Source organism: Setaria viridis, chromosome 8 (genome assembly GCF_005286985.2).
Source record: "Setaria viridis chromosome 8, Setaria_viridis_v4.0, whole genome shotgun sequence".
Lineage (NCBI taxonomy): Eukaryota > Viridiplantae > Streptophyta > Magnoliopsida > Poales > Poaceae > Setaria > Setaria viridis.
Window position 1 is genome coordinate 10,480,291 of NC_048270.2, and position 12,302 is coordinate 10,492,592.

At 46.4% G+C, this 12,302-nt stretch overlaps 1 long non-coding RNA gene across 1 annotated transcript; it reads right to left on the reverse strand.

The window, feature by feature from the left end:
• Positions 1 to 384: 384 nt before the first annotated feature.
• Positions 385 to 1,562, reverse strand: LOC117866475 (uncharacterized). Its single transcript, XR_004642898.2, has 2 exons — positions 1,427 to 1,562; positions 385 to 1,051 (listed from the first exon to the last, which is right to left on the reverse strand). It is a non-coding gene; the product is annotated as an uncharacterized lncRNA (long non-coding RNA).
• Positions 1,563 to 12,302: the final 10,740 nt, after the last annotated feature.

A 12,302-nucleotide genomic window follows, 5' to 3' on the forward strand; every position in this document is an offset into this window, starting at 1 on the left:
GGTGCGTGATTAGGTATATCCCTTAATTAGACCTATTCTCAGGATCTTTGCGGGTTGGCGAGACCAAAGATTCAGCCGGTCGTGCTTCTATGCTTGTGACAGTCCTACTCGGTACTCACCGCATGCCTCGCTGGCTCGCTTCAGAACCAGGCCAGCCCGGTGTGCACCCTCACCGTCCCCAGCCACGCTCACACAGGACTCAGGCTCTACCGTCTCCCCAGGCAGTTCCACCCGAAGGGAACACTTCTCTGCGCACACAGGGTTCTCCTCAAACGCCGCTACATGGGCTAACAAGAGAACGACACACGCAGAGGTTTCTCCTCTAGGGTCCCTAGCGTAGAGACATCGCCCCATACGATCGAGCTTAAAGGAAGGCAGGGATGCTACCAGGACAGCTTAATCCATTTCCACGGGACAAGCTTACATGCGGCTTTCCCTTTCGGGAAACCCCAAGCACTTAGCACAAACCTTGATTACCTTACAAACCGAGGGATGAGCTCCAACGGCCTCCCTTTATTCTAGTGGTGGTAGTACAGAGGTGGAGTAATACAGCGGTAGTGGGTGATTCTAAAGTATGGTGGCTAATTCCTATTCTCTCAGAGAGTGGTGGTGGATGTCTTCATGAGTGGAGTATGAGTGGAGGTCTTCGGTGGTGGAGTGTGTCTTCGTGATGCTCTGGTGGTGATCTGGTTGATGCCGTAGTGTGGTGCCTCCAATGCTTCACCCGGTACCTCCTTTTATAGTCGCGGCAGAGGCTTCTGGAGTTGCTTCGTGCTTAAGGCTTCTGGTGCCTTCAACTATTCTCCTCTTCTGTTGCCTGGACACTTGGATGGCGCTCCGCTCCACAATAATTGTCCTGGATACAGCAGAGTTGCTATTTATTCTTTTTGCCTTGTGCTCTATCGCGTACTGTCTTCTCGTGATATTCCGGATGCTGCTTGGTATGGTCTTCCACGCCCAAATGATTGACGTCGCAGAGTTCAATCAGAACATCATGGCATGCCAGTCTGGGACGAGGGGATAATACGATCGAGGGCGAGGGAACGAGCGACTGCGAAAAATTTTGGAATTCAAATTTCGAGTTACTATTCACAGCACTATTCAAATTCGGTGAACACTATTCAAATTCGCGGTACTATTTAAATTCAGCTCACTATTCAAATTCGGAATATGAATAGTGCCCGAGCACTCACCGGGAGTGGGTGGAGCACCTATGGGTGGCGGCACTATTCAGCCACTATTCACTCACTATTGCGCACTATTGAGCTACTATTCCGGGTCGCTTTCAGGGGATACGAGCACGCGCAGGTGCGTGATTAGGTATATTCCTTGATTAAGCCTATTCTCAGGATCTTTGCGGGTTGGCGAGACCGAAGATTCAGCCGGTCGTGCTGCTATGCTTGTGACAGTCCTACTCGGTACTCACCGCATGCCTCGCTGGCTCGCTTCAGAACCAGGCCAGCCCGGACTGCACCACCACCGCAGCACGGCACCACACTACGACATCAACCAGATCACAACCAGAGCATCACCAAGAATCACGAAGACACACTCCACCACCGAAGACCCCCACTCATACTCCACTCATGAAGACATCCACCACCACTCTCTGAGAGAAAGAATTAGCCACCATACTTTAGAATCTACCGCTGTATTACTCAACCTCTGTACTACCACTACTAGAATAAAGGGAGGCTGTTGGAGCTCGTCCCTCGGTTTGTAAGGTAATCAAGGTTTGTGCTAAGTGCTTGGGGTTTCCCGAAAGGGAAAGCCGCATGTAAGCTTGTCCCGTGGAAATGGATTAAGCTGTCCTGGCAGCATCCCTGCCTTCCTTTAAGCTCGTTCGTATGGGGCGATGTCTCTACGCTAGGGACCCTAGAGGAGAAACCTCTGCCCGTGTCGTTCTCGTGTTAGCCCTGGTAGCGGCGTTTGCAGAGAACCCTGTGTGCGCAGAGAAGTGTTTCCTTCGGGTGGAACTGCCTGGGGAGACGGTAGAGCCTGAGTCCTGTTTGAGCGGCACTATTTAAATTCAGCTCACTATTCAAATTCGGGAATATGAATAGTGCCCGAGCACTCACCGGGAGTGGATGGAGCACCTATGGGTGGCGGCACTATTCAGCCACTATTCACTCACTATTACGCACTATTGAGCTACTAATCAGGGTCGCATTCAGGGGATACGAGCACGCGCGGGTGCGTGATTAGGTATATTCCTTAATTAAGTCTATTCTCAGGATCTTTGCGGGTTGGTGAGACTGAAGATTCAGCCGGTCGTGCTGCTATGCTTGTGACAGTCCTACTCGGTACTCACCGCATGCCTCGCTGGCTCGCTTCAGAACCAGGCCAGCCCGGTCTGTACCCTCACCGTCCCCAGCCACGCTCACACAGGACTCAGGCTCTACCGTCTCCCCAGGCAGTTCCACCCGAAGGGAACACTTCTCTACGCACACAGGGTTCTCCTCAAACGCCGCTACACGGGCTAACACGAGAACGACACACGCAGAGGTTTCTCCTCTAGGGTCCCTAGTGTAGAGACATCGCCCCATACGATCGAGCTTAAAGGAAGGCAGGGATGCTACCAGGACAGCTTAATCCATTTCCACGGGACAAGCTTACATGCGGCTTTCCCTTTCGGGAAACCCCAAGCACTTAGCACAAACCTTGATTACCTTACAAACCGAGGGACGACCTCCAACGGCCTCCCTTTATTCTAGTGGTGGTAGTACAGAGGTGGAGTAATACAGCGGTAGATTCTAAATATGGTGGCTAATTCTTTCTCTCTCAGAGAGTGGTGGTGGATGTCTTCATGAGTGGAGTATGAGTGGAGTGTGTCTTCGTGATTCTTGGTGATGCTCTGGTTGTGATCTGGTTGATGTCGTAGTGTGTTCATCCAATGCTTCACCCGATACCTCCTTTTATAGTCGCGGCAGAGGCTTCTGGAGTTGCTTCGAGCTTAAGGCTTCTGGTGCCTTCAACTATTCTCCTCTTCTGTTGCCTGGACACTTGGACGGCTCCCCGCTCAATTAATCTCGATCGAGGGCGAGGGAACGAGCGACTCCGAAAAATTTCGGATTTCAAATTTCGAGGTACTATTCACAGCACTATTCAAATTCGGCGAACACTATTCAAATTCGCGGCACTATTTAAATTCAGCTCACTATTCAAATTCGGGAATATGAATAGTGCCCGAGCACTCACCGGGAGTGGGTGGAGCACCTATGGGTGGCGGCACTATTCAGCCACTATTCACTCACTATTGCGCACTATTGAGCTACTATTCCGGGTCGCTTTCAGGGGATACGAGCACGCGCAGGTGCGTGATTAGGTATATTCCTTAATTAACCCTATTCTCAGGATCTTTGCGGGTTGGCGAGACCGAAGATTCAGCCGGTCGTGCTGCTATGCTTGTGACAGTCCTACTCGGTACTCACCGCATGCCTCGCTGGCTCGCTTCAGAACCAGGCCAGCCCGGTCTGCACCCTCACCGTCCCCAACCACGCTCACACAGGACTTAGGCTCTACTGTCTTCCCAGGCAGTTCCACCCGAAGGGAACACTTCTCTGCGCACACAGGGTTCTCCTCAAACGCCGCTGCACCGACCACCACCGCAGCACGACGCCACACTACGACATCAACCAGATCACAACCAGAGCATCACCAAGAATCACGAAGACACACTCCACCACCGAAGACCTCCACTCATACTCCACTCATGAAGACATCCACCACCACTCTCTGAGAGAGAAAGAATTAGCCACGATACTTTAGAATCTACCGCTGTATTACTCCACCTCTGTACTACCACCACTAGAATAAACGGAGGCCGTTGGAGCTCGTCCCTCGGTTTGTAAGGTAATCAAGGTTTGTGCTAAGTGCTTGGGGTTTCCCGAAAGGGAAAGCCGCATGTAAGCTTGTCCCGTGGAAATGGATTAAGCTTTCCTGGTAGCATCCCTACCTTCCTTTAAGCTCGATCGTATGGGGCGATGTCTCTACGCTAGGGACCCTAGAGGAGAAACCTCTCCGTGTGTCGTTCTCGTGTTAGCCCGTGTAGCGGCGTTTGAGGAGAACCCTGTGTGCGCAGAGAAGTGTTCCCTTCAGGTGGAACTGCCTGGGGAGACGGTAGAGCCTGAGTCCTGTGTGAGCGTGGCTGGGGACGGTGAGGCTGCAGGCCGGGCTGGCCTGGTTCTGAAGCGAGCCAGCGAGGCATGCGGTGAGTACTGAGTAGGACTGTCACAAGCATAGCAGCACGTCTGGCTGAATCTTCGGTATCGGCAACCCGCAAAGATCCTGAGAATAGACTTAATTAAGGAATATACTGTTGGAGGTATGCCCTAGAGGCAATCATAGAGATGATGATATTCCATTTGTATCCATGATTTGTATATTGTGTTCATTGAATATCCATTAAAGGCTACTTGAATTGATTTGCAATTATGTGAATTGTATGTGAAACTCTTTACTAGTATGGTTATTCTAATGTTTTCCCTAGTCGGAGTTCATGTGAGGACACACATGAATATTAGACTAGCACATGTATTAGTTGATGACTATGTTTCACAAGTCATGGACATGGAGATGTTGAACTAATAATGTGGACACATGTGGAGACATGTGTTAGGACTGACCCAACACGAGAAGTAGTTCTCTCTTTAAACAACATATACGCTTTGTCCTTAGACCTGAGATTGTCGCATGTATTCTAGATGTGGATCGACCTACTTAGGGGCTATCAAACGCTACGCCGTAATAGGGTAGTTATAAAGGTATCTTTCGGGTTTGTCAAGAAGCATGCTATGAGACATGGTCACTCAAGATGGGATTTGCCCCTCTCTGATTGAGAGTGATATCTCTGGGCCCCTCGAGTGATCGGATCCGAAAATGCATGGCCATGCTACGTACGGTTAAGAGTTAACCTACAAAGGGATTCCGAATCACAGGATCGAGAAAGAGCGGTCGGCTTGAAGCTAGACCAAATATCGTGAGGCAAAGGGAATAGCATGTATATTATGTTATGATGGTTCGTCTGATATGATCTTCGTGTGCGTATAGGAGTTGGCACGTCTTGCTAGAGGCCGCTACCGACTATTGGGCCGAGTAGGAGTACTCGGGCCATGTCTATACGTATCCGAACCCATAGGGTCACACACTTAAGGGGCTGGAAGCCCAATTCGGATCTGATCCGAGTTGGATTAGGTTTAGGAGTACTAATGGGCCTCGGATCCAGAGGCCCATCAGGAACCTCTATAAATAGAGGGGTGGGGGCGCCCTAGGGTTTACACCTTTTGGCGAAACACACCTGCCGCGCCTCCCACGCCCTCGCCTGTTGCAACTCGCGGATCTAGCAGTCCGGCTTGCGACGCTTCCTCCCTGCACGTGTGGATACCTTGGAGGTGTGCGCCTGCAGCACTTGGACGAGCCATCGACGAGCCGCCGACGAGCCACGACGAGCCGACGACGAGCCGCGGTACCGGAGGCGATCTTGCTGCACGTGGACGAGTTGCTGAGGAGCTGCTGGACGTGATCGACTACGTACGACTACGTTGATCGACTACGTACGACTACGTGATCGTCTTCATTGCATCGACGCATATCTACATCTTCCGCACCAGTAGTGCGTCGAGTGGTAATCCCGTGATCCTTATACGGCAGTTCTTCCTGGTTATACGCGGTAGAAATTTTGATTTACGCTAATGTAGCCTACCTCGTATCCCAACATATACCTAATAACGCACCCGCGCGTGCTCGTATCCCCTGAATGCGACCTCGAATAGTAGCTCAATAGTGCGTAATAGTGAGTGAATAGTGGCTGAATAGTGCCGCCACCCATAGGTGCTCCATCCACTCCCGGTGAGTGCTCGGGCACTATTCATATTCCCGAATTTGAATAGTGAGCTGAATTTAAATAGTGCCGCGAATTTGAATATGAATAGTGCCCAAGCACTCACCGGGAGTGGGTGGAGCACCTATGGGTGGCGGCACTATTCAGCCACTATTCACTCACTATTGCGCACTATTGAACTACTATTCGGGGTCGCTTTCAGGGATACGAGCACGTGCGGGTGCGTGATTAGGTATATTCCTTAATTAAGCCTATTCTAAGGATCTTTGCGGGTTGGTGAACCTGAAGATTCAGCCGGTCGTGCTGCTATGCTTGTGACAGTCCTACTCGGTACTCACCGCATGCCTCGCTAGCTCGCTTCAGAACCAGGCCAGCCCGGTCTGCACCCTCACCGTCCCCAGCCACGCTCACACAGGACTCAGGCTCTACCGTCTCCCCAGGCAGTTCCACCAGAAGGGAACACTTCTCTGCGCACACAGGGTTCTCCTCAAACGCCGCTACACGGGCTAACACGAGAACGACACACGTAGAGGTTTCTCCTCTAGGGTCCCTAGCGTAGAGACATCGCCCCATACGATCGAGCTTAAAGGAAGGCAGGGATGCTACCAGGACAGCTTAATCCATTTCCACGGGACAAGCTTACATGCGGCTTTCCCTTTCGGGAAATCCCAAGCACTTAGCACAAACCTTGATTACCTTACAAACCGAGGGACGAGCTCCAACGGCCTCCCTTTATTCTAGTGGTGGTAGTATAGAGGTGGAGTAATATAGCGGTAGATTCTAAAGTATGGTGGCTAATTCTTTCTCTCTCAGAGAGTGGTGGTGGATGTCTTCATGAGTGGAGTATGAGTGGAGGTCTTCGGTGGTGGAGTGTGTCTTCGTGATTCTTGGTGATGCTCTGGTTGTGATCTGGTTGATGTCGTAGTGTGGTGCCTCCAATGCTTCACCCGGTACCTCCTTTTATAGTGGCGGCAGAGGCTTCTGGAGTTGCTTCGTGCTTAAGGCTTCTGGTGCCTTCAACTATTCTCCTCTTCTGTTGCCTGGACACTTGGATGGCTCTCCGCTCCTCAATAATTGTCCTGGATACAGCAGAGTTGCTGTTTATTCTTTTTGCCTTGTCCTCTATCGCGTACTGTCTTCTCGTGATATTCCGGATGCTGCTTGGTATGGTCTTCCACGCCCGAATGATTGACGTCGCAAACTTCAATCAGAACATCATGGCATGTAGTATTATTCTGCCCCGGCCGAATTGTTGTTAACACCTTAACAACACTGGAGACCTATTCCCTTGTGTGATAAAATATTCTTTTATGCGAGCTGTATTTCTTATTCTTCTTCTTCAATATCCGGTTCCTTGGTTGTATTGGACGAGGGGATAATATGATCAAGGGCGAGGGAACGAGCGACTCCGAAAAATTTCGGATTTCAAATTTCGAGTTACTATTCACAGTACTATTCAAATTCGGCGAACACTATTCAAATTCGCGGCACTATTTAAATTCAGCTCACTATTCAAATTCGGGAATATGAATAGTGCCCGAGCACTCACCAGGAGTGGATGGAGCACCTATGGGTGGCGGCACTATTCAGCCACTATTCACTCACTATTGCGCACTATGGAGCTACTATTCGGGGTCGCATTCAGGGGTACGAGCACGCGCGGGTGCGTGATTAGGTATATTCCTTAATTAAGCCTATTCTCAGGATCTTTGCAGGTTGGCGAGACCGAAGATTCAGCCAGTCGTGCTGCTATGCTTGTGACAGTCCTACTCGGTACTCACCGCATGCCTCGCTGGCTCGCTTCAGAACCAGGCCAGCCCGGCCTGCAGCCTCACCGTCCCCAGCCACGCTCACACAGGACTCAGGCTCTACCGTCTCCCCAGGCAGTTCCACCCGAAGGGAACACTTCTCTGCGCACACAGGGTTCTCCTCAAACGCCGCTACACAGGCTAACATGAGAACGACACACGCAAAGGTTTCTCCTCTAGGGTCCCTAGCGTAGAGACATCGCCCCATACGATCGAGCTTAAAGGAAGGCAGGGATGCTACCAGGACAGCTTAATCCATTTCCACATGACAAGCTTACATGCGGCTTTCCCTTTCGGGAAACCCCAAGCACTTAGCACAAACCTTGATTACCTTACAAACCGAGGGACGACCTCCAACGACCTCCCTTTATTCTAGTAGTGGTAGTACAGAGGTGGAGTAATACAGCGGTAGATTCTAAAGTATGGTGGCTAATTCTTTCTCTCTCTGAGAGTGGTGGTGGATGTCTTCATGAGTGGAGTATGAGTGGAGGTCTTCGGTGGTGGAGTGTGTCTTCGTGATTCTTGGTGATGCTCTGGTTGTGATCTGGTTGATGTCGTAGTGTGGTGCCTCGAATAGTAGCTCAATAGTGCGCAATAGTGAGTGAATAGTGGCTGAATAGTGCCACCACCCATAGGTGCTCCATCCACTACCGGTGAGTGCTCGAGCACTATTCATATTCCCGAATTTGAATAGTGAGCTGAATTTAAATAGTGCCGCGAATTTGAATAGTGTTCGCCGAATTTGAATAGTGCTGTGAATAGTAACTCGAAATTTGAAATCCGAAATTTTTCGGAGTCGCTCGTTCCCTCGCCCTCGATCGTGATTTCCCAGACTGGTATCAGAGCCGAGGTTGTTAAAATTTGTGTTTTTGAGGGTTTTTCTATATCTAGTCAAGATATTTGAATTAGCTGTTACAACCTTAAGTAAGTGTTCTTGCTTTTAATGGAAAGTTTAGTTAGCAAGATTCATCACTATGAACAAAAGTTAAATAAAATACCTCATGAATATAATACCTCTATGTTGAGTGAATGGCCTGCTATTAGAGAGAAAGAAGTTTATTTTATTAGGATGTTATATAAGTTAAAAAAGGATAAAGATCTTTATGACGAAAAAATCAACTCTCAATTAATAAAAGAGCAAAAAGCTAAGGTGAAGTCAGTAGACCTTAAAAGCCATAAAGCAAAAGAAGTTCCGCAAAATGATATCATGAAAGATTCCACTATTGATAAAGAAGCCCAAACGAAGGTTAATGAAAGTTATCCTTTAGAAAGCTATGAAGAAGAAGAAGAAAATAATGTGCAGAGTCACAATGATTTTATAAACTCTCTTGGTGAAGAGGAAATACATAATATAGAAAATGCTATGGATGCGCTAGAAATAAAAGACGAAGAAACAAGTGATTTGAAAGAAGCTAGAACTGAATTAATGGATCCAGGAGATTGTGAGCATGATTGGATAAAAGGAAGAGGTGATTATAATATCAAGTGTGCTTTTTGCATATATTATCCTAGTCAAGATAATAGATTTACTTGTAGTGTATGTTTAAAACAAGCATGTGCTTCATGTTTAAGGAATGCTAATCAGAAATGGAGACGAGAAATAGAAATAATAGCAGAAGATAAAATACTAGCAAGTAGAGTTAGAAATTTAGAAAATTGAGTAAATATCTTAGAAGCTGAGTTGGAAGATCTAAGTAAAATAGAATTTAATAATAATAAGATTGAAGGAAATGTTAGTGGCAACACTGAGTTTAAAGATCAAGCCATAGTTGATAAAAATAATGATAAGGCTATACAATTAAAAGATGCTATAATTAATTTTGGCAGCAAATACATAGTTAGATTACCATTTAAAGAAATTGTAGGAATAAGGATACCTGTAAAAGTAAAATTAACACCTACCATCACTTATAAAATATTAGCATTAGTAGATACTGGTTGTACAAAAAATATTATACATGATAAATATTTTGCAAGATGCCCAGAGATAGTACATACAATAGATCAAGATAAAGTAGAAATATCTACTGATATGTCAGGAATAAAAAAGCTTCATAACCAGTTAGCTTATAATATTGAGATACAAATAAATAATACAAAATATATAATGGATGAGATCACAATAAGGGACTTATCCATGCTAAATGATGATATGATATTAGGATTAAGGTTTTTACAGTATTCCTTACAAACAACAATAAGGGTAGAAATTTTGATTTGCGCTAGCGTAGCCTACCTCGTATCCCCACAGGAGTGTGTCTTCGTGATTCTCTGGTGGTGATCTGGTTGATGCCGTAGTGTGGTTATGCGGTGCCTTCAATGCTTCACCCGGTACCTCCTTTTATAGTCGCGGCAGAGACTTCTGGAGTTGCTTCGTGCTTAAGGCTTCTGGTGCCTTCAACTATTCTCCTCTTCTGTTGCCTGGACACTTGGACGGCTCTCCGCTCCTTAATAATTGTCCTGGGTACAGTAGAGTTGCTGTTTATTCTTTTTGCCTTGTCCTCTATCGCGCACTGTCTTCTCGTGATATTCCGGATGCTGCTTGGTATGGTCTTCCACGCCCGAATGATTGACGTCGCAGACTTCAATCAAAACATCATGGCATGTAGTATTATTCTACCAGTATTGGACGAGGGGATAATACGATCAAGGGCGAGGGAACGAGCGACTCCAAAAAATTTCGGAATTCAAATTTCGAGTTACTATTCACAGCACTATTCAAATTCGGCGAACACTATTCAAATTCGCGGCACTATTTAAATTCAGCTCACTATTCAAATTCGGGAATATGAATAGTGCCCGAGCACTCACCGGGAGTGGGTGGAGCACCTATGGGTGGCGGCACTATTCAGCCACTATTCACTCACTATTGCGCACTATTGAGCTACTATTCGGGGTCGCATTCAGGGGATACGAGCACGCGCGGGTGCGTGATTAGGTATATTCCTTAATTAAGCCTATTCTCAGGATCTTTGTGGGTTGGCGAGACCGAAGATTCAGCCGGACGTGCTGCTATGCTTGTGATAGTCCTACTCGGTACTCACCGCATGCCTCACTGGCTCGCTTCAGAACCAGGCCAGCCTAGCCTGCAGCCTCACCGTCCCCAGCCACGCTCACACAGGACTCAGGCTCTACCGTCTCCCCAGGCAGTTCCACGCGAAGGGAACACTTCTCTGCGCACACAGGGTTCTCCTCAAACGCCGCTACCAGGGCTAACACGAGAACGACACACGCAGAGGTTTCTCCTCTAGGGTCCCTAGCGTAGAGACATCGCCCTATACGATCGAGCTTAAAGGAAGGCAGGGATGCTACCAGGACAGCTTAATCCATTTCCATGGGTCAAGCTTACATGCGGCTTTCCCTTTCGGGAAACCCCAAGCACTTAGCACAAACCTTGATTACCTTACAAACCGAGGGACGAGCTCCAACGGCCTCCCTTTATTCTAGTGGTGGTAGTACAGAGGTGGAGTAATACAGCGGTAGATTCTAAAATATGGTGGCTAATTCTATCTCTCTCAGAGAGTGGTGGTGGATGTCTTCATGAGTGGAGTGTGGGTGGAGGTCTTCGGTGGTGGAGTGTGTCTTCGTGATTCTTGGTGATGCTCTGGTTGTGGTCTGGTTGATGCCGTAGTGTGTTAATTTTACCTTTACAGGTATTCTTATTCCTACAATTTCTTTAAATGGTAATCTAACTATGTATTTGCTGCCAAAATTAATTATAGCATCTTTTAATTGTATAGCCTTATCATTATTTTTATCAACTATGGCTTGATCTTTAAACTCAGTGTTGCCACTAACATTTCCTTCAATCTTATTATTATTAAATTCTATTTTACTTCTTAGATCTTCCAACTCAGCTTCTAAGATATTTACTCTATTTTCTAAATTTCTAACTCTACTTGCTAGTATTTTATCTTCTGCTACTATTTCTATTTCTTGTCTCCATTTCTGATTAGCATTCCTTAAACATGAAGCACATGCTTGTTTTAAACATACACTACATGTAAATCTATTATCTTGACTAGGATAATATATACAAAAAGCACATTTGATATTATAATCACCTCTTCCTTTTATCCAATCATGCTCACAATCTCCTTGATCCATTAATTCAGTTTTAGCTTCTTTCGAATCACTTGTTTCTTCATCTTTTATTTCTAGCGCATCCATAGCATTTTCTATATTATGTATTTCCTCTTCACCAAGAGAGTTTATAAAATCATTGTGACTCTGCATATTATTTTCTTCTTCTTCATATCTTTCTAAAAGATACCTTTCATCAACCTTCTTTTGGGCTTCTTTATCAATAGTGGAATCTTTCATGATATCACTTTGCGGAACTTCTTTTGCTTTATATCTTCAGAATTAAAATGTTTTTGCCCATTTTTTCTTAATTTTGCATATAATGGCCCAGCTAGTTTTGCTAAGTTTTCTATGTAATTTCTAGCATAATTTACTATACCTAAAAATTGCTGCAAGGTTTTCTTATCATTCATGACATCAGGAAATTGCAAAATTTTCTTTGCAATATGATCTTGTAAATAAATTTTTCCCTCTCCTATTTCATGGCCTAAGAAATTTATCTTTTCTTTGCATATTTCCATCTTCTTTTTAGAAAGTATTAACCCATGCTGCTCTACCTTTCTAAAGAACGT